The sequence below is a fragment of the Parasteatoda tepidariorum genome, chromosome 3 (genome assembly GCF_982258835.1).
Source record: "Parasteatoda tepidariorum strain Cologne lab strain chromosome 3, Ptep-v5.0, whole genome shotgun sequence".
Classification (NCBI taxonomy): domain Eukaryota; kingdom Metazoa; phylum Arthropoda; class Arachnida; order Araneae; family Theridiidae; genus Parasteatoda; species Parasteatoda tepidariorum.
The window spans coordinates 75,938,119-75,962,164 of record NC_141757.1 but is presented as its reverse complement, the minus strand read 5'-3'; the positions used below and the strand labels follow the sequence as shown (position 1 = coordinate 75,962,164).

Genomic DNA, 24,046 nt, shown 5'->3' with positions numbered 1-24,046 from the left:
ACTCAGAATTTGTCTGCTGTTCAACACCGATCCTTAAATGAAAAAAAAAAAATCGCACCAAATAACATTATCTTCCTTACGCGTAATTTTTTTTATAATTGCAGATTTCGTTTTCTCACGGTTCATATAGCAACGTATATACCAAGTTTCCTTGCATTAGAATGGACATTACGTTGGTCTAATTTGGGAAAATTTAATTCTTACCCCCTATCTTTTGCATAATGTATCACTTAACCCTACCAACAAGTTTAATAACAAAATTAATTCTTGATTTTTTTTAAAAAAAGAGAACTTGAAAATTTAACTACAATGTTCTACGCATTTAAGGAACAATATATGCAAAAAAAAGCACAGAAATTTTCAGGAAAAAAAAAACCTTTTAAAATTTATTTTTGAAGCTGTATTTGGGAATAATAGAATTTATGATTTCTAGATAAAAAATCATTCGATGTCTAAGCTTCAGTGAAATGTGATACCAAAAATTAGACAAAACTTTAATTAAAAATATGATTGGGATTTAAGATAAAACGGGTCACCAATTCATTTCCTTATCTTCTTCCTTAAATATGTCACTTATTCCTTAAAGATAATTAACTAAATACTTTTGATTTCATATAATTATTTCCTATATCTGATCTGAATTTTTTATTTCAAAATTACACTCTTATTAAAAACAAACAAAAAAATGCCTTGAGAAATAATTGTACTAGTATTTAATGAAGCTTATTAAAACAGAGTAGACTCTGTAGTTCAAAGATTATCATATTTTTATATTGTTCGCAAAAGGCATTAAATAATCAAGATAATTAAGATAATATGATCCTCTTTCAATTAAAGAAGCGGAAACATGCAGTGGACTTTTTTATATTTCATTTAAGACCCTAATTCCTATTAGAAATCTTTGATGTTGTTCAATTCTAAAAAGCAAAAATACGCTTTTATCGTGAGTTCCTAATGCTTCGGAATATTTTCGAAAATACAAGGTATTTAGCTGGTAGATGTCGTTAAGAAGATTGCAAAAAAAGAAAACAGATAAAATGAAAAAGACTTATTACTTTGTCTTAAATCTCAAGAAACGAAGAATTAAATATACTTAGTTAAAAAAATGATGATAATTCTGAATGGCAATAAATCATATGAAAAATAATTAGGAAGGCGCAACGCAAGGAATGAAACAAGATGTCAAAAATATTGATTAATTTTATTTTTTGAAGAATGAAAAAGAAACAATTTATATGTATCTAAACAATAGAAGATCAAAAATAAAATTGAAGAAAAAAATATTATGCTCGTTCCAAGCGTTCAGACTGAGAAAAAAATTTAATGTTAAAGAAATATAAAATTTATTTATTCGTTCATATATATTGTATTTAAGTTTTCTTTAATTCTTAATAGTTGATCTGAAAAAGAACAATGATAAAGATTGTTTCTTTTTTTCAATTTCTGCAATTTTTATATCTTTAATATTTAGAAGGTTTCTTCAAAAAGTATTCGACCGTTATTGGTTAAGCAATATTGGTTAAACATTAAATATTGGATTGTTATTGTATGTTATTGGTAAAACAAAGTAAAATGCTTGTGAGGCAGGCTCGTAGTATGCAAGCTCAATTTTTTCATAAGCTTTTCGTCACTTAATCGACGTTACGCAGTTATAAATTAAGCAGGTCTTCGATGAGTTTTTAAAACTGGAAGTAGATCAAAATGAGTGTTTAAGAAAATGGACAAAGCTCGAAATGTGTGTTTGCGGACAAAACACAGTAAAAAATAAGCCTTTTTCGTTTTCAGCCCACACTTAATAGCTAAAAGATTAATAACGTGCATACTTTTACTTACTTATTTAACACGATGACTGCTAAGCGCGTTTACAGTGAAATCTACACTGAAGAGCCAAAAAAACTGGTACAGGCATGAGTATGCAAATAAAGGGGTATGGAGCCAATCAAAGTACAGCGCTGCGATTGGCAACGCGTATATAAGGCAACAAGTCTCTAGCACAGTTCTTAGATCGGTTACTGCTGCTACAATGCCAAGTTATGCAGAGTTTGAGCGTGGGTTTGAACGTGAATAAGTGAGTTTGAACGTGGTGTTATAGTCGGCGCACGAGAGATGGGACATAGCATCTCCGAGATGGAAATGAAATTTGGATTTTCACGTACGACCATTTCACGAGTATACCATGAGTATCAGATATCCACCAAAATCCTCAGACATGAACATTATTGAACATATTTGGGATGCCTTGCAACGTGATGTCCAGAAGATATCCCACCCCCTCTTACTCCCACTGGTTTATGGACAACCCTGCAGGATTCAAGGTGTCAATTATCTCCAGCACTACTTCACACATTGATCGAATCCATGCCACGTCGCGTTGCGGTACTTCTGCGTGCTCGCGGGGGTTCTACGTGATATTAGGCAGGTATACCAGTTTTTTTTTTGGCTCTTCAGTGTATTTCAGGCCACGAGTACAGCTGTAAGAAGCGTATTCTGCTAAGTACTCCCACTGATATTTTAATAATGCAAGTCTCTGATGGTCACAAGAATAATATCTCGTTCCGTTCGATTCCATGGTATCATGTCTGTTTATTTGCGTCCGTTGCTTTACATCTCTTTCTCATCTCGCCCACGATCAGTTTGAATCTTTGATGAGGAGTATAACTTAAAATTTTTACCCTATTTCGTTGAAATTTCGAAAAGAAAAAAGGAAAACTTATTTCTTAGTGAGTCAAATAGCAGTGAACAAGAAAGCGTTTACGAGGTTCCCATTAGTTTTCTTGATAAATCATTTTTGTATTACTTTTTAAAGCAAACAATAGTTTTGCTACTTCCTGTAAAATAGCTTTTCAAATAGATACGAATATCTTTCACAAGTAGTCTCATAACTGACATAATGCGGGTGACGCGCCTCGATCAGAAACTTTGCTGTCAACCGAATATGGGCGACGCGGCAATCCACGTGATAAGCACTAACCATAACCATTACAAGACTAAGTCCCGGAATTTGGGGTCGTGTTTGGTATATTACAGATTTAACTAGGTGTATTATATTAACAAGGTACTAGTATATTACAGATGTAACTTTTCAGTGGATGTCTTCGTATTCAGAACTTTAAAGTGAGTTTTGAATGTTTAAATTTCAACAGCAAAAATTTACTAACCCTATTATAAATGTATAACACCAATTGCAATCTTGCAAAAACAATTGTTGACTTTCAAAGACTCTTAAAAAAATAGACTAATTTATAAAATCTATCAGGAAATATAAGCAAATGGACGAAATATACGTTACAAATTTATATGGATTCATTAGTTTGTTCTTTAAGAAAAGAACAATACTCATAAAATAAATTTGAAAAATGGAATCGAATGCTCTGTCCATTTTATTAAATAGCTAAAATCATTTTCCTAAACGCGCTTTTCGAGTTGTGTCTATTTTCATCAATACGCCTTTTGAGCTGTATTCATTTTTGTTAACAGGCATTTCGATCTGCGTCCATATTCTTAAACATACCTTTCGATATATGTCCATATCCTTTATACATTTCGATCTATGCCCATATTCTTAAACATGCATTACGATCTGTGTCCGTATTCTTAAACGTACATTTCGATCTGTGTCCATTTTCATAAATGCGCATTTTGAGATGTTTACAGATTTAGAAACTTTTCGAAAAGACATCAGAGACGTTGGAACAAAATTATAGAAAAAGTTGAACATCATTAGTTCATTAAGTTTTGCTTATAGGTTGAGGATTTTCAAAATAAAATGATCCTCCTCTGACAAGAAATAAGATAAACATACAGTCTATCCTATGTACTGTATAATGTCATATAATTTAATACATAATATCATAACTTTCATACATAATATCATAACTATCTTAAAAGATCATAACTTTCATCCATTCAGTTCTTTTAAGAACAATTGAAGAATAGTATGAAAAAAATGTGATCAATTTCAAAAACTTGATAGAATAAATAGATATTTGTTGAAAAGCAGGAAATATAAATAATCATTTAATCAAGAAGAAAAAAAACATTAAGGCACCTAAGAGTCATTAAACTCATGCATAAGTAATCTGAATACTAACTAATTTATTTTTGAAATATAATTAATATTTTTTTTTAAAAAAATAAGTTACTTAAATCATATAAATCAATGATTAACCAATAATAATAAAAACTGTTAGAAACATTATTAAAACTTGAAAAGTTAAAATAATCATCAGTTTTCAACTGAAATATTATAATATTTCATAAAAATAAGAAGATAGAAAACCGGAAAGATACGAAAATATCAGCAACAACAAAAAAAAAACACGCACATACCTTCCATTTGCTACGAATTGAAACTTTACCAAACATGAAAAACAAATATGATTAGAAAAATTCTCCGCTTTTAGACCAAATGCAATGGCCTTTTTTTTTTAAGATGAAGGATAAATAAAGTCTGAAATGACGTCAGATGATCGCAGACTTTATTTAACCAGCTTTGTAAAAGTGGAGTTAAGGGTACGTATAAAAGTTTAATATGTAAGGTAAATAAGATTATATCCACCTGCTTGTAACGATCAAATGTGCGCGCCTGAAAAAAAACGGCGCCAGTCGATGCCCTGTTTTTATGTGTTTGTTGATAAAATATCAACTAGACGTCGTCGTAAAGATGAAATGGTTTGAAATGTAGGTCTTATAGTTATTTTGTAATTTGGTCTTATAGATAAAATTGGTTTCTTTAAAGGAATAACATTAAAGCAAACATATAAATACCGTAAACTGAGTTACAAATGGGATCGAGTATTATTATGTGTGGTCATCACTAACCTTTCGCTTTTCGCATTAAAGAGACGATAAAGACGATTAACATTAAATTCAAACAGATAAATTTTTAACAAGTTTGTATTTTTGATTAATTACGTAATCCCCTTCGTTATCAACAACCTTTTACAATCATAAAAATAGATAAAAATCAATTCATTTTGAACCAAAAATCTGAAGGAGTTTTGGATATCATCTGAATTTCCAATTTTTTTGCCAACGCAATGAATGGAAACCCGATGGCGCAATATCTGATGCATAGTTAGGTGAGGCAGTATCTCCCAACTTAATTCATTATTTTCTGCCAGGTGATCTTATTATTTGATGTTCCTTATAAATATGAGGCGTAAAGATCAAAATAATTACTGAATTTCCCTTAAAAAAAACCCTCTTTAGCATTGAAGAACGACTAATGCGCATAAACATCGTCAATGCTTCTGGTAATTTATTCGTTAATACTCGCGTGATAACTCAAGAAATATGGAATGCCCGATGCATGAATTTTCTCGCATTTGGTTGGTTGACCATTTTCTTAGAAATTGCAACAACAAATAATGTGTACTAGTATACATCATTCTAATCTTAAAATACCGTTGGTAAAACTTTGAAACTGCAATGAGCTGATAAATGACAAGAGAGGATCGAAATCTAGATAAAAGTCATTATTTCTTTTCATTATTATTTTTATTACATATTTTCCAGACATTTTTTTATCCAGATTTCTGTCCCTCATATTTTGAAAATCAGATATCCTATCTCCCAAAAAAAGGTATATTTTTTTCAGAAAAATGCATTTTTGTGTCTGATTTCATAACTTCAAATACCGGATGGTCTACTTTATTATAATGTTTAAGGTTAGACCCTTAAATCATCTAGATTAAGTCAAAGTGTTCACTTTTTTATTTTGCACGCACCGTACAATAATATGATTTTTTTTTAAGTCAGACTTACAATATAACCTAACGAAGTTCATTTTAGATAATTTGAAAAAAATATGTGTGATGTTTGCCATTTGGTACACTGTGAAAAAATATACCACGATTTTTTGTTAAGCTAAATACATATTTAAGTACAAAACTATAATTGTGCAAAAATCATGTAAAATTGTTAAAATAACAGTCGTTTGAAAGAATTAGTGCGAATATATTATTGTGGTTATATATAATAATTTAGAAAGTTAGAAACACAAATCAAGTAGAAAACGATGAATAGAGATATGAATGTTAGCAAAACAGCACTTCTTCACTGTCTGCCAACATACAGGAGCCTTTCTGTAGTAAGTGGCAATGCCAAAACACTGACTGTGGCCCGAGACCCGTAAATGGATAAACTAAATAAGAAAAAGCAATTAAAACATCAAAAGTTGAAATGTAAATGCAATGAAAAATTAATGACATACAAACATGATTCAAAAGTACACAGAGTAAGACTTAATAACGAAACGCCCGTGTACATATATATTATATGTACATATAAGAAAAATAAAGTTACAGTTAGAATAACTAAATCAAAATAAAATATAAATTGCGAAATCTTTAAAAAAAAAAATTTAGAAATATATCAAGTGCTGGCCCCTTTCGAAAATCTTGAAAAATAAAGCGAAAACATTCAATGAGTAAATATTCCAAAAAAGTGCTGCCATCTATATGCTAAAAAATCCTACATTTCACCGCTAAATTTCCCATATATTATTATGGGAACATGATTCAAAAGTACACAGAGTAAGACTTAATAACGAAACGCCCGTGTACATATATATTATATGTACATATAAGAAAAATAAAGTTACAGTTAGAATAACTAAATCAAAATAAAATATAAATTGCAAAATCTTTAAAAAAAAAGCTTTAGAAATATATCAAGTGCTGGCCCCTTTCGAAAATCTTGAAAAATAAAGCGAAAACATTCAATGAGTAAATATTCCAAAACAGTGCTGCCATCTATATGCTAAAAAATCCTACATTTCACCGCTAAATTTCCCATATATTATTATTATTAGTGTGAATATATTACTATGGTGCTTGTTTTTACAAATAAAATGGTTTTGTAACGATAGTCATAAATTTACTTTGACGCGCATGAAATGTGTTTTTAGTAAATAAACAAACAAAAAATAATAAATAAATAAAAGAAATAAAACTATAACAGTGAAAAAGAAGGAAAAATGTGACTACATGAACTGTGAAAAGCTTTAGTTTATTTCAACATATGAAATGGCGGTAACTATGCACTTTAGTGGGCTTAAACAATAAATACTCAATTAAAAAGGAGATAATCTATTTTAATGTGAGAGAATGATTTAACATTACTCATTAAGCATTTTCCAATAGAAAGGTATGTTCTCATTTGCCCTCTCGGTGTGGCCATTCCTTCCAGTAAACCGTATAGAGAAAAAATAAACTTTTGTGATTCAAATTTATAAAAGGAATTGTTGTAACTACTACAAATATCGAATGGGAATTCTTTATTAAAAATCAAAACTTTCTAATAAACTCTCAACGGACTTCCGAATTCATTTCAGTCACGTAATTCAAAAAACTTTTTCAAAAGGAAGCCGGAAATTCCCAAATCATAATATTTCCTCCATGATATCTAACCCCTTGATGCACGCCCGAATAGACTTGTTTATATATCTACATATTTATATATTTACATATTTATAGGTTTTGTTAACATTACAAACATGAAGTATTTTCAATGAAAAGAAATTCGAATTCCTACGAAGAAAGAATTAGTTTTCAAAAATTTTCACCAGGTGATTTGCTATTGTACGTAAAGCGAATAAAATTCTTTAGAAATAGGATAATGGTTAGAATCTAGAGCATATTCATGATAGAAATTGCTTTCTTAGAAGCCGTTTATTTCAAAAATAAACTAATCAATATCAAGATTAATTTTTCTTCTGAGTCTAAAATATTTTTAACTGAAAAGGGTTATCCGTTTTCATATTATATTAGCAAAGTTACTGTAAAATATGTATTTATATTTATAACAGTCGTTGAATAACCGACCCAATTTTGAGTTAACGGCTACCAATGCTCAAGACTGTTGACTTGTAATCATGAACCTAATCCAGAAGACAAACGAACTCCTAGATCAAGTATTAGGAGAAATTTGCCTGCGTGGATTACTTTTTTGTGGAACTAATCAGCATTTACGTTACATAGAGTGGAAAACCACGAAAGCCTCCCATGGATAGCTTGATGGCAAGGAAAATCTAACCCATGATCCATCTACCACAGAGGATATTTTACTATCAGCACTGTGGTCGGTGACAGCCGGGTCTTAAATTTGTATCGCACCAGCCATGGCTAGGATTCGAACCCGGGCCTCCTCATTGGGAGGCAAACGCTCTATCTCTTGAGCCACCACTCCTCACTGTAAAATATTAGAATTTTCAGAATCAGGTTTTTAAGTTTTTTGAAGTTATATTACAATTTTACTGTATATATTTTGTTTATGATACAACAGCGGTCGCTAATTTATCATCGAAAAGTTTTTAACGATTCGCTCTTTTTTTTTTTTTTTTGAGGAGGGGGGGGGGATTTTTCTCTTGGCTTTATTGGGGGTCAAAATCTTTTGAAAAAATTGTAAGTTTATTCAGGGTACGTTCTTGTATCTGATTTTGTAACTTAAAAAATCATCTTCATTTATGAAGTAGCATTTTTGAGGTCACACTCTTGAGCCATTAAGATAAGAGTCCAAGAACGTGAAGATACGACCATTAGATCAAAAGTTATTCAGAAAGGTCCGTTTTTTTATAGGCACACTGTACACTTTATGAAGAGGCTTGTGACAATCTCATGAAATTAAAACTGTTTCCATGTAAATATTTCTCCTAAACATCTGTTATATTCTTTGATTTAATTAAGCACAAATCCCCAAACAATACAGTTTTATTTAAGGTTTTTAAACTATCGCAATCTTTTTTTTATAAAAGTTTCAGGAAAAACTTAAAAAAGGGTTTCAATAGTTTGTTTGATGACTGACTAGTCAAGTTCTCCAAGTTGGTCACCAAATCATTAAATTAGAATCGAACTGCTATTTTTTAGCCCATTGGAGTAAAACTTCAAATAATTATGATTACTTTTTAAGTTTTTTTAGTTTTGTAAGCTTGTTTTCAAAAATTACATTATTTTTTAAATTGCAATTATTCAGTTTGTTATTTAAAATCCCCCTCACCCCTTGAATGACATGTTGACCCTACCTCGATTAAACACTAAATTAAAAAATAATTTTTAAGTTATTCTAATTAAAGAAGAGATTTCATTCAAAACATCTTACAATGTTTTTCCAACAAATTGCTAAACTTCTTAGGAAGTTATCTTTAAATGACAGAATACTCAGTTATATATAGAACAAATATTATTCGTTTAAAATTTACATTTATTTCGAAAAACAAAAATGGAAAAACAAGTTGTTTTCGCTACAACAGCAGACGTAATTACTCAATTCGTGCCAACCAATCATGCCATCCTGTCGTGAGTGGCGCAAGATTATTTTCACGTGACACAATAAAATGACGAGAATATTATATGACGAAACATCATTAAAACAGTAATGGTCTTTTGAATCTAAATAATTCCTTCATGCAAAAGAGAAACGTTCACGGGACAAAAATTTCTTTATTCCATTTTAAGAAAGAAAACATTCCATACGCACAGGAAAAGGAACTAAGTTAAGCCTTTTCTACAGTCATTAAAAGTTGTACTTTAATTATTCACGAAGGTTGTGAGAAAGAAAGAATAAATCTAATTCTTATCTAGAAATGCATTCAAATGTACATATTCACTACCCTTCAATAATGGAAGAGGCACTTACAGTTTTTGATATTTTTTTTAAATTTCTCAATATATATTTTAAGAACTATTTTGCAACTTCAGAAGGATTGAGTTCATTCGATTTTTAATACTTTGCACTAAAGTTTAAAGCTTTCAGAGGTAAACAGCTCAAAATATTCAGGGGTATTCAAAAAATTTTATTTCGTAGCATTGCAAATTACCCTACCCTGTAATAACCAGACAACAAGAACAAAAATTTAATAATGTGGAAAACCACTTTTCGTTTCGAGCTTTCGTTTAAAAAGTAAAAAAATTGCTTAGAAAATTGCTAGAAACTTTTAACACTTTTAAGATAATTCAATCAGATTTTTTTCCTTTAGTCGCCAAATACAAAATTGTAATTTTGTATTTGTCAACTAAAACATAAAATTGTAGTTGTCATAATTGTAGTTGTCAGTCAATAATTTTGCAGTTGCCATTACAAAATTATGAAAAAATGATCTTAAATTTTTCCGCACATACGCAGTACAAAAACACTACTTTAAAGACTCATATTTTGCGCTGTTTAAAAACAATTTTAAAACAATTTTGTAATTAATCATAAATCGCTCCAAAAATTTTGTTCTATTTTACTAAATATTTTTAAAGTTAAAGCGGAAAAGCATAAGACAAAAAAAAAAAAAAATTTTTTTATAGAAATGTACATATCTCTATAAATATTTAAGCTAGATCTACTACATTTCATGACGTTATTGCAAATAACATCCAAAGTATTTGATATAAGTTACAGGAAATTCTCAGGAGTAAACATTTGCTTTTTGCTATAAAAAAAAAACATATATTTTATCACAAGTATACTAGTAAATATAGTACAATATTTTCCTTTCTTTATTCTTATTAAAAAAAAACTACAAATGTTGTTTAACAATATAAAATATTGTTTAATAATATTAAAATTTTATTCCAAATATTTAAGACATTTATTTTTTTATAAATACTTTAAAATTGCATGCTTATCAATATTAGTGTAATAAAAGTGCATCATATCGTACGCTTAAAAAAGCGTTCGCATGTAAAAAATTTCTAGAATTTAGGAGAAATTGACGAGAATATTTCAAAAATCTAGTTAAAAGTAGTTTAAATTCGTGATAAATGAATATACCGTATGCAAACTAAATAAAATATTACTGAAATTTTTGAAATAAAATAAAATCATAACAAACGAAATAAAATTGTTTTGCATGGTAAAAAAATATAAAGCGTATGACTAATAACGCAAAATTTGAAAATTTTTGAAAGAGTAGTATCTTACAAGCCTATCAAAGTATGTATAAAAATATACAGTTACATGATACAATTAAAAATATTCTTAAAAATAAATGCCTAGAAATGCGAATTAAAATTTGAATTTCATTAAATAACATAAGATGTATGTTTTATTAATAATGAAAATATTGATATACATTTAATACTGAAAAAAACATATTTTCTTAGTTTGAAAAGAGTATTGCATCAACATATTGCTCATAAAAACGTCATATGTCCATCAAAAGTATCTCCGACAGAAAATCATAAGATGATTTGAGTAATTTGAAATGCTATTATTAGTTTTTTTAGAACTTTATGTTCTTTACGTAAATATAATGTTAAAAATAACCCTTTTGTTAGTCGAAAAATCAATACATTTTTAATAATTAAGCACGTGGAACTAAACACATTCAATAACACGACGAACAACTTCTTAAAAAAAGTTTACTTTGTTTAGAAATTAATTGAAAATGTTCTTCGGAAAGAAAAATGTCCTCAAATATAAAAGAATCGATTTTCCATCAAATATGTAAGCAATATATTCAAAGACAAAGATAATTTCAAAAAAAATATTTTTATAAGGTATTAAATTATTTTTAAGTATTAAAAAAGAATTTTAATTTATAGCAGTTTTAATAAACTATTTTCCTTGTAACAGTTCAAGTATTCAGTCTTGAATGATAGAACTAAGAAATAGAACACTTGTCCCTTTTCTTTTCCTTTTATTTAAGAATAAAAAAATTTATTTCGAAAATAATGTCTTCATTATATATTCTAAGAACATCATGCTCAAGAGAATTGTTCAAATTGTTAAGAACAAAAAATATATGAGCTAAATGTGCTGAAACAAATAAATTTATTAGAAACTATTTTATCCACCTCAACAAATTTATTTTCTGATTGCGTTATTGATTAATATTTTTACGTGAATTAAAATGTAATTTTTTTATTTAGTCTTGACAATTTTTCACATTTTCAAAAAAAAGCTCTTTGAAAGAACAGAATCTTTTGAATAATAGTTGACATACATTATATAAAATTATACATAATAAATTATGGTATTAATCGGGAATTAATTTTGAAATAATGTTGTTCATTATACATTTTTTTCGCAACTTCTTTTATTTATCATCTGTTACCCTTTTTAGCACTTTTAATTTAAGTTTTATGTAAGTTTTAATTTGAAGTTTCGAACTTTTACTTAAATTTCTTATTTTTCCTCAATGTAAGCTATAAGCTTATCTATTTTCTTGTAGTAAAGACTAATCCCTTTCAGAAATGTCCAGCTGTAAACTAAACATAATTTCAGTCATGAAATGTTCTAGTTATATCCCTTCTAGAATTTTCTACATTGCATCTTGTTGCTGTTATTGTTAATTTACGTCGCACCAGAGCTGCACAATGGGCTATTGGCGAAGGTCTGGGAAACATCCCGGAGGATGATCCGAAGACATGCCATCACAATTTTGATCCTCTGCGGAAGGGATGGCACCCCCGCTTCGGTAGTCCGACGACCTGCACGCGAAGTCGAGCACTTCACGGCAGTACAGTTTAACGAGGACCCATACCGCACACCCTCGGTCCCTACGCAGACTGATCTAAGTGGTCACCCACCCGCACACTGACCGTAGTCAGTGATGCTTGACTTCGGTGATCTGCTGGGAGCCGTGTCTTAACGATCAGTCCACTGCGGGACCTACATTGCATCTATAAATAGGAGTCAGTTGCAGGTTATAATGGAGAGAGATTAGACCACAATATTTTTATGAGAGAGAAAGAAGCTCGAATAAGATAATAAATGAAAGATCTAGAAAGAAAGTATGCAATATCACATAATCATTAAACCATACATATCATTTATCATATTTCAAGCAATTATTGCTTCATATTTCATATTATAATCATATTTATATTTCATATTATGTTTCATACATCATATTTCATATAGTCGCCTCCAATTTACATTATAAGAATCATCCAAATCGTTTTTAATCAGTTTAAACTTTAATAAAATGAAATTTAAAAAAATCTAAATCTGTGAATGTGTAGTTTTAAATGACTGATTCAAAACCACAAGTCGCAGATTTTAATTGTCTTAAAGAGTTGAGGAAAATTTCATGGAAGCTCTAAAAATTATATCGCTGTATTTTTCCTAATCTAATAAAACGACCAGTTTATTTTTCACCTGTTTGAACGAGATTGTTCTGCCGAATAATAATGTACCAATGTCCAAAGGATCCGGGATAGCCTGGTTGGCACTGAGCTGCACTCACGTTCGTGATAGCGGGATTTTAAATCCAGCTAAAAGAAAACTCCCCGTGTAGTACATGGTGACTCTTGCACGTTAAATCTGTTGGGTCACAAAGTGCTCCATGCTCCCATAGCAAATTAAACCTCTGGGGGTACTGAATTGGAGAATGATCGTCCTCTGGTTCAGGGCAACATTACAATCTGTGGATGAGTGAATGGATCTATAAATGGATCAGCCCTATAAACAGGAGTGACGTATGTTTGTGGCAGAAGTTTATTTCCTGAACATCCAAGTCCAAAAAAAAAAAAACATCAAGAAAACGAAAATGAAAAATTTAACCTAAAATTTAAGAGGGCGAGTGTAGAAGTCTCGTAAAATAAAATAATGAAAATATACAAACATAGCTAGAAATATTCTACTTAATAATGAAAGATATATAGTTCCAACTAAAATATTTAAAATCACGTAAAAAAATCGCACAATTTTAAAATGTGCAAATATAATTATGAAAATAAAATAATGAAATACGTAAAAAAATTATGATTGTTGGACTTTTGAAACTTGTAACTAAATCATAAAGTAGGTTTGAAATAAGCGAGCAATAAAGTACATGTTCTAAGCATTAAAAACAAAATAAACAAACAAGCAAGGAAAACATATTTGTTGGGCAACAAATCTTTCAAATAAAAACATCATCAATACCGTCGACAAAAATAAGTTAAGTGTCTAATGTGGGTGATCGGCGGTCACAACACCTACGCAAAAAAAAGGAGCAACACTTCCTGTTATCTGTCAATACCGTTGTATCGTATTTTTAAAAATAATCTTCACCCCGCGCACACGTCCGGTCACCACCATGACGTTATTCATCCGCTCTTAAATAATTCTTACATTAGTTAAATTCATTAGTGCCAGGATAAACACTTACTTTGTTTTCTGTCTCTATCTAAAGAAAGTAATTATCTTTGCTGTTCTCAAAGCTGATTGGATATTTGAAGTGAACCTTTGATTGGCTCATTAATTGTTGCTCTAGCATGGGTTGAGAGTTCCACTTGAAACAGCGTTACAAAGAAGTGTTTCAATATTGACACTTGTCACTAAAACTGTTCTTTCTAAGAGTAACAGCTGTACTTTTCGCTTGTTTTAGAACATGGAATGTTTTATTGATGAAAAAAGAAAAATACCTAACTAAGGGAAATACATTTAAGTTACTTTTTAAGCGTTAGTTTATTAATTTATTTATTATTTTTCGTGTATTATTTTAAGGACAGAAAATACGAACTTCAACTGTCCCATTTTTTTGTGCATAGTTTTACAGTATGGCAACCAGTAGACCAATTTTTGAAATAGTGAGTGAATAATTTAAGCGAATCGATGAAGCATTGGTAATCATTAAGTGAGTTAGCAAATCTGTAAAACAATCCATTCGCAAATCAAGGAATCGAGGTATTAACAATAGAAAGAAAACGTTTATAAATCAAGAATTAATTTAAAAGAAAAAAAATTTTAAAAAAAGTTTTCTAAATCTACAAAAAATCTGAAGGGGGAAGATAAATAAGTAACTGAAATATATTTAAATTACTTTTTAAGAGTTGGTTCTTTTATTATTCACATATTCGGTGACAGAAAATACGTACTTCAACTGTCTCTATTTATTATTTGGTGTAAACAGCTTTACGCTATGCCAACCATCACTATGGGCGATTTTTGACATAGTGAATAAGGAAAGTAAATCGATGAAACATTTATACTAAGTAATTGGCAAATCTATAAATTAATCTCACATAAAAGAGAGACAACGAGTTAGTAATAGAAGGAGAAAGTTTATAAATCTACCACTTGCATCACGGCGGACTACAATCATAATTTTATTATCATTATTAAAGCAGTTCTGAATTATTTGATAGCACCGTAAATTTTATTGATTTAAAGAGAAAATTTAATAACTTACTGAGGTATATGCAGTTGATTATAATTTTTATATGTTTATTAACGTATGTTAGTCTAGGGAAAGAACATTTGAAATTACGCTGTCCACATTTAATATTTATTAAGTATATCTTGACACGATAGCTATCATTTTAATTAATGTTTTTTAATATAACGAATGAATTGAAGTAAAAATGAAGGAGGAAATAAAGATAGTTAATCAAAGAATCAGTGAATCGGCATATTAGCGAAAGAGTTTTCCTGCAAGTCAATGAATCGACATGTTTAGCGACAATGCTTGTAACTAAGAATGACAAGCGTTTATAAGCCTACAATATGTATCACGCCAGTTTATGTCAGCAATATTAATGTTATAATTTTAAAGAAGATGACAGAAATCTACAACAATGATTTTTCAATGTATCCAGCTCAATACACATAAAAATATAAATTTTTAATGACGGTAGAAGATATAAGATATATTTTGTTACTTTTTTTGAAACAAAATATAAGTCTGGTAAAAGGAATAATATTACGATATTTGCAGAAAGTTTAGTAAAATCCAATACTCTTTTTAGCTTAACGAAGAATTGTTTCTATGAGAAGTTGTTTCTTATGAGAAATTGTTTTTCAAATTTACTTATAGTTAAAGAACTAATTTTAATAGTTAAAGGTAGAAATTTAAAGTAACATAGACTTTTGTTGTTATTTTTATAAGATAATTCTCAACTCTATATTGACAGATCTCAAGCAGAATAAAAATTCAGAATTGTGGTAAAAATTGAACGAAATAATTAAAAATTAAACTTACACCGGATTTACTGGCCGCATTGTTTTAATTGATCTAACGAAGATATTCCTATTTTTCAAAGTACAACTAGCAGTATTTTTAATGACAAACCGATGAAACACATCTGTAAAATAAACCACAAGATTGTTTCTTTAAATAACAACGAAAGTATAACCTTTAATTGAAAAAGAGTAACTAAAAACGGTGTTAGGTCAATAAAGATACAAATGTAATATTAAATTAAAATTTCATTTCATTCATAATACGTAGAAAAAACTTACATTATTGGCCTAAAATTAATAAAATTAAAAATATTACTTTTCGTAGCCTAAAAGGAAGGATGAATTTAATATTCTGAGAATCGCTTTACTTCTTGAGTATACTTAGAAAAGTGACCAGGTCACTAAAAGACAAAAATTAAGTCATGTAAATTGTTTAAATTTTCTTTTCATCTTGAGAAAAAAAGGGCCTAAAATAATATCCATAGCTATTCGCAGCATACTATCACATATACAATGAGGGGGGCAGGAGAAAACCATTCCGAGTAACTTTCGCTCTAATAATCAGATTAAGTCTTAATGGTATAGGACCCTAAAAATATCCAACTAACACAAGCATGAATTCAAAAATTATACAATGAGATAAACAGAGTTAAAAAAAAATTAAAAGAACGAGACAATTTTTGGAACGTCAGGATGTGAGTTGCCTTTTGTTGAGATTAAATTTCTTGTATTAAGTTGTATATATATATATATATATATATACACTGGTTATCATAAATTAAGGAAAATTCACAAAAATCGCGATAACTCAAGAAATTACACATGGAATTTTATGAAACTTACCCACAATATACAACACATAGTAAGGTATTAAACAACATAAAAAGAAATTATCAGACATTAATAGTAGTATAGAAATTAGCACATGTATAAAATAAACAAATTGGAAGTATCGGTTTGCAATAGAAAAAGTACCTTTAATATGGAATATGATTGCCTCTAGAAGCAATACAGCACAAACAGCGATGTGTGATGCTTTCAATTATGCGGTCTATCAGTTCAATAGGAAGTGAGAGCCATTGCTCTTGTAAAGCAGTTGCAAGCGTGGCAAGGGTCTGAGGGGGCGGATTGATGGCAGATACACGCCTCCCTAGAGCATCCCAAACGTGCTCGATAGGATTCAAGTCCGGGGATCGAGCTGGCCACTCCATGCGAGTAATTGTTTCCTGTTGAAGATAATCATCAACAATGCGAGCTCTGTGTGGTCTTGCATTATCGTCCTGTAACAGGAAGCAATCACCAATTGCCCCGGCATATGGGCGCACATAAGCATCAAGGATGTTGTCTCGATAAACCTGAGCATTCACGGTTCCCCTTGGAAAGACATGGAGGTATGTGCGCCCTCCTAAGGATATGCCTCCCCAAACACAGACACTGCCTCTTCCGTATGCATCTCTTTCACGGATGTTTGATGGATGATAACGGGTCCCAGGTTCTCTCCATATCAAATAACGTCTACTGTCACTTTCTAGACTAAACCTGGACTCATCCGTAAAGAGAACAGGCCTCCATTGATCTGACGTCCAGTGGACATGTTGTCGGGCCCACTGCAAACGGTCTCTCCTATGGCGTGATGTGAGCGGCACGCAAATGGCTGGTCGTCTCGCATACAGACCACCTTCGTGGAGCCTTCTGCGCACAGTTGACGTTGACACCAACCTTCCGGTGGCTGCAGCAAGAGAGGATCTAAGATGTGTCGGAGTAGCGGTTCTATTCCTGCGTGCACTTAATGTCAAATATCGGTCATCGGCACTGGTCGTAACAGTTGGCCGTCCTTGACTGAACCTCCTAGATGCCGAATCTGTGGTTTGAAATTGCCTCCAAAGTCTATGAACCACAGATGGACTCACATTTAGCCATCTGGCCACTTCTGATTGACTCTGCCCTGCCTCTAGTCTCCCGATGGCTCTCCATCGTAGTTCTTCAGGCAAATGATGCCTAGAGGTCATTATTACGAATTGGCTATCTCAGATTTTCAATGTCGCAATCACAGTAAAATTTGTGTGCTTTCTCTCAAACTTGGACTTTTATGCTCCAGGCAGATGACGTAAGCCGAGTGCAGCGCCACTAATTTGCATATTGCAATTTTACTCAGCTACTCTTAGTGGACAACATATGCAAATTTTGCACGGTTTGGCTTACTTTTGAAAGAGTTATCGCTATTTTTGTGATTTTTCCTTAATTTATGATAACCAGTGTATATATATATATATATATATATATATATATATATATATATATATATATATATATATATATATATATATATATATATATATATATATATATATGAAGTGCTCCTCCTCTATTTTCCTCGTAAATTCTTTAGCCGTGGCTTTTCATTCATCATTATATTGCATTTTCTAGGAATTCGCAGTCATATTTTAATATTTTTAATATCCTTTATATAAGGATGACAACATAATGCATTTTCTATGCTTTTATTGAGATTAGGAATAAGGAATCTATTTACAAATTATATATACACGGAGCAGAGCTCCTGGATAGATGCTTACAGTTTCATTTCGAAAAGATAAGTGTACACTTTTTTACGTGTTACATATAATTTCCTTCATGTCATGTGACCCAAATAATCCAGACCATTTTTTATATCTTCTTTGTTAGGACCGGCGTTCTGTAACATCTGAAGACCAGATGGAGATGAATTAATATCTCAACATAGTCTTGATTTTCATGGGAATTTGGCTTCTTATTGTGCGGGGTGGATTCATTTTATAAATAAAGATTTCATCGCTATTCAACGGGACTAAATGTATACGCGAAGAGCCAAGTTAAGCATGTGAAAGAGAAATTTAATGTTCTCAGAGACCAGATAAGCTTATCTGCAGATAGATATAATTCTTTTTGAGTTTAGTCTCAAAAGATCCTTTTAATTTTATAAAGCTAGTATTTTAGATACTACATATATATAAAATCTTTTCTAAAAAACGATTTGATCGATTCCGTTCAAATTTTTTATCCTGTCACTTAAAACTATACAGTTTGAAAGAAATTAAAACTCTGCATAACTTGCGATTCAAAATTTCAACCATTGTTAAAGGAAATAATAAAAATTTAAAACAATTATTAAAAAATAACTTGTTATTTGCAACTATCCTTAGATAAATCAATTTTACAAATGCGAGAAAAAAATGTTTCATTTGATTCAATTTAAAGGTATGATGAAATACTCAAAAAGTGAAACTAACATCAATAGGCTTAAACTCCTAATCCCTAATCCAACTTAACTATCAAAACCAAATTTTTCATATTGAGGTTATCCTCCATATTATGGTAGTTAAAAAATTAAATCAGTTATATATATATAAAAAGGAATGTTTATTCATATTATTCACAGAAAGTATGTTATTGTGTAAGATTCTGTAATTTAATAGTTAGCTCTAACTAATTCAAGGTCTCCCTTTATAAGCAGTAAGATTGACACTTAGTGAAAACTCGATTCAGATTACTTGAACAATCTTTCTGGTTACTTATTTATACATACATACAGGGATCTTAAAACTAAACCTAAAGGGAATTATATTTTAATTGTAGATTAGCTCTTCTAACAGATGGGAACTTTAAATAATCTCTTTCACATAATAAACTAAGCACTTCGCGTATATATTATTTTTAAACAGTTAGAAACATAATCTTTATTTATAAAATGAATCCATACTGCGCAGTAAAATATCGTTATGAAGTCGAATTCCCATTCAGTTTAATAAATGTTTTGAGATTTTAATATATCGTCATCCGATCTTATGGTTACATCTTACGGCATCAATTCTAACAAAGATGTCTGGATATTATGGATCACGTGATATGAAATAATAACTAAATGCTGTAAGTTTAAAAAGTGCGCACTTGTCTTTTGAAAATGAAGTTCTGAAATTGTCTCCAGGAGCTTCTGCTCTATGTATATTTGTAAATAGGTTTTCTTTATTCTTTTCCTCAATAAATGCTTAGTAAAAATTACCATGGTATCATCATTACAAAAAAGGATTATTAAATACGACTGCAAATAAAAATCTGAGCAAATAAAATTGAAATAGACTTGTGAAATAAATTAAGAGAATTTTCATATTTATCGAATTTCATGTATAGAATTAAACTGAATGTAAAACCACTGCTTCTAGACAAGAATGTAAACCTCTTACATCAAATACGTAATCATGCACATGTGTTTAGGCGAAGGCAGTAGAGAAACAGGGTTTATAAATTCATGTAGGTTAAGACGCATTGCGTTAGCTAGCAAACCTCGGCAAATCTCAAGGTGTTATTTTGCAGCAATAGGTTAAATTCAAACTGTAACAGTGCAAATGAGTAACCACCAACGTTAAGATGATGGAGTGAGGTGGAGAATTGTGGGAAGGCTAGAAGCAGGCCAATCTCAGGTCCAGATTTGTAGAGAGTTCAATTTAACGTCCAGTTTCTTGTGCAATATATGGAAACGGTTTCAGGATACCGGATCAATCGAGAGAAAGCCTGGACAATGTCGTCCGAGAGTTAAAACTGGCAGAGAAAATCGGCATTTGTCCATTATTGCGAAGCGTAATAGAGGGGTTATAACTTTTCAGCTCTCTTGTGACTTGTATGCAGTCACACTAACCAGTGTATCAATGGTCGCTGTTTCCAAACGACTTCATGAGAGAAGGTTGTTTCCAAGAAGACCTGCTGTTTGCGTCCCTCTCATTTCTACGAACAGGAGAGTTCGTTCAGCATGGTGCAAAGAGCATAGAGATTGGAGTATGGATCAATGGGTGACCGTTCTCTTCACTGAGGAGTCCCGGTTCAGCCTAAGCACCGATTCTCGCCGTACGTTCATATGGAGAGAACCAGGGACCCGCTAACTACCCTCCAATGTCCGCGAAATCTACCATTATGGTGGAGCAGATAAATGTTCAGGTCAGGCATCATGTAGGATGGACGCATACCTCTCCATGTTTTTGAAAGAGGCTCTGTGACTGGTGTGAGATATAGGAATGAGGTCTTGGAGCCCTATGCTTACTTCAGGGATGGTTCAGGGGTGCAGTTGGCCCTGAGTTCGTTTTGATGGACGATAACACGTGGCCACAGAGATTTTCTGGTCGACGAATTTCTAAAGAGAGAGGATATTCGTCGGATGGATTGCAATTGCAACCCCACTCCGAGAACCATCCAGGGAATGAAAACAGTGTTGCTGAACGAGTGGGACCAGTTGCGGCAGGAAATGACAAACTGCCTTATTTCAAATATGAAATCATGCTGCAAGGCCTGTATAGCTATAAGAAGGGACCATTAAACCATTTTTTATTCTGCAACCGCTGTTTCATACCTTCCGAATCCAACGAGTATTACTCACGATAATGAGTGTGTATTACAATTGTTGAATGGTTATTTTGTTTTGTATTGTATCAATGTATGTACATATCAAATTGCATTAAAATCGGTCCAGTAGTTCGTTAGATAATCGACCAAGTCTGAAAATTCTCTTAATTTCTTACACCAGAGTAGATATCGTAAATCGGTGAAAGAACCAACGTGTCTTCTTCAAACGATATCAGTCTTCCATGAACTTTTAGAAAGAATGCTCTGGGCATTTAAGGGTGTAATTATCTTTCGACGACTCGAAGAACTACTTATTGAATATTTAAAAAAAATAATTTTTAATTTGCAACGCAAGTGTCTAAACTTATTTTTAGATAATGTATAGTAACTGAGAGTTTTTCTTCCAATAAAGCGACAGGTTATTAAGTGACTTACACACATATTTCATTTTTTTCAAATACCGTTATGGGGTACATATTATATTTTATTAGAAATCTTCAATTTTAATATTTTGTCACTTTTAATTTAGCCACTGATTTGTGCTGTTAAATTATATCATATAATACTTTTAATAAGTTTCACCTCTCTACTTATCCGTGCTCCATCTTGTTAAGAGCACTAGCTCATCAATTGCTAATTATGTTTATTTAAGAATAAGCTCATACTTTAAAAGGCAAGCTAAACTTCTGTTAAATATAAATTCCTCAACTTTTTGAGTAAATTAGCAGATATTCGTGCAGTATTAAAAAAGTGAAGACAAATACACACCCAGGACTAAGGTAGGTATCATTCATTATTTTTGCCACTTTTTATTCAAAAAAAGTATGTAAACTAAGTCTGTGGAAGAGTAAGTTTTCCACATACTTAGGCACTTTCGGAAGAACGCATACGACACCTTGTTTTAGAGCAAAAGTAATTTCAGTTAGCTCATTTGAAATCTGAAGCAACGTTTTCCTTTTTGTCTTTTTTTTCAATTAATAAAAAGATTTTAATAATTACAATAATTGATTTTAAAAATCTTATTACCAAATTACCTTATCCAATGATGGATAGGTTATATTTTGTGCATGTAGACTAAATCGAAATAACAGCGTGAATGAAGCACAAATAATAGTACATAAATGGACATACTATAGTTTTAGTTCTATCGAACAAGAACCGTGTCTAAACGTCAAATGAAGGTAGGAGAATCAAGAGACAAACACGCGTAAAGTGGCTTAACCAATAGAGACTGAGGAGCAATTTGAACCAGGAAATGAGGGAGGGATACGAAACAAGTGTGAGAGGATTTATCGGTAATGTTTGAGCGCAACAGATTAAATAGACTTCAAAATATGTGGAAAGGGCTGGATACTGAAAAATCGTTAACAAAATTATTAAAATTTTTCAAAATATAGAATGACTCCCAAAAATCAAGTTCGGAGAGGGAGGGGCAGTGTTAAATCATTTTACTAAAATCAGTACGTACGTGTACACGTATTTGTCTCTTTACTTCAGAGCCTACATTTTGCGCTTAGACACTGTGGAAAATTTTGATTTATAGTATGTCCATTTATGTTTTTTTATGTGTGCTTTATTTAATTTTTTTTTGCTTTAAATTACCTTACAAAACAGTATCACACAGTAATTATTACTCTAAGTTGAATTAGGATCACTCAAAGCTTGATCAAGTTAAATGACTTACTTGAAACTTAAAACTATTTTCAGAAGTTCGCGTTAGAAACTTAAAAATTAATAACATATTTAAAAAAATGTAGAAATAAGCTTTTTCGCGTCAGAATTAAGGTTTTAATTTATAGATAACTTTGATAAATTCTTTATGATTATGCTTTTTCCCTTAATAGAAAGCAATTTTATTGATCAAAAGAAATAATAAGCAACTCTTTGATCATTAGGAAATTCCCATTTCAATATGCAGTTTTGTGTTTTTATTTACGCTATGTCATCTTCATTATTATAATTGATTTATAAATTGTTTTTTCAGAGAGGAAGCAAGATGAAATAAATTAACATCAGATATGACAAGTCAAATTTGTGATGTCGAAAAGAATCAAAATACATTAGCTCATAACATCGTAAACTAATTATTTTCAGGAATTACGGGAAGTCACTGCAATTAAGACAAAGCGAATATTCGCTCCAGGCTGATATTCGATTTCTTTGAACTAAAACATGATCCACTTAATTTAAATGTTATTAACTTGGACAAAAACAAGACATTTGCTTTTAGCTTACATAGACGTTATTAACGACAAATATTAAGCAATGAAATGTAATTACCTTATGTATAACTTAATATTATTACATCTATGAATATTAAATTAGTTTGTTAGTTACTAATTTTCAAAAACAAAAGGTAACAAAACCTTTCAATGAAAAAGTTTTTAAGTGTAGAATTAAATTGATGGAGGTACATTTATACCTGAATGAAGATTGCAAAACTCAAATTTGTTAATCAAAAAACAGACACCCATTTAATAATGTTTGCATAATAGCATATTTTATTAATCATTGTTTCTTTTTTGTCGTATGCCTGTTTAGGAAGTGGGGGTTCGATTGTTCCTCTTTTTCAATGGCGCCATCTATGGCCAGGAATTTAACTTCTGCCACGCCATTCACACAACCACAACCCGTTTCTAGGGCGGGTCATATTCACACACAAAAGAGAAAGGACATAGAACACACACAGAGAGAAAGAAACTTCCATGCCTTGCCCGGGATTCGAACCCAGAACCTTTCTGATGCAAGGACAGTTCCCTTCCCCCTACACAGGCCGGTCGGCATTAATCATTGTTAATAC

At 31.0% G+C, this 24,046-nt stretch overlaps 1 protein-coding gene across 4 annotated transcripts in view; it reads right to left on the bottom strand.

Annotated features, from left to right (window-relative positions):
* LOC107448732 (calcium/calmodulin-dependent protein kinase kinase 2) overlaps positions 1-24,046 on the bottom strand; it is a 154,866-nt gene that overhangs the window by 76,631 nt on the left and 54,189 nt on the right. The window contains exon 1 of one of the 4 annotated variants that reach the window (XM_043044986.3): positions 4,330-4,452. The exons of the other annotated variants lie outside the window; for them this stretch is intronic. The gene's annotated coding sequence lies outside the window, so the exon portion shown is untranslated. Of the gene's footprint in view, positions 1-4,329; positions 4,453-24,046 lie in introns of those variants that run through there. 4 annotated transcript variants of the gene reach the window in all.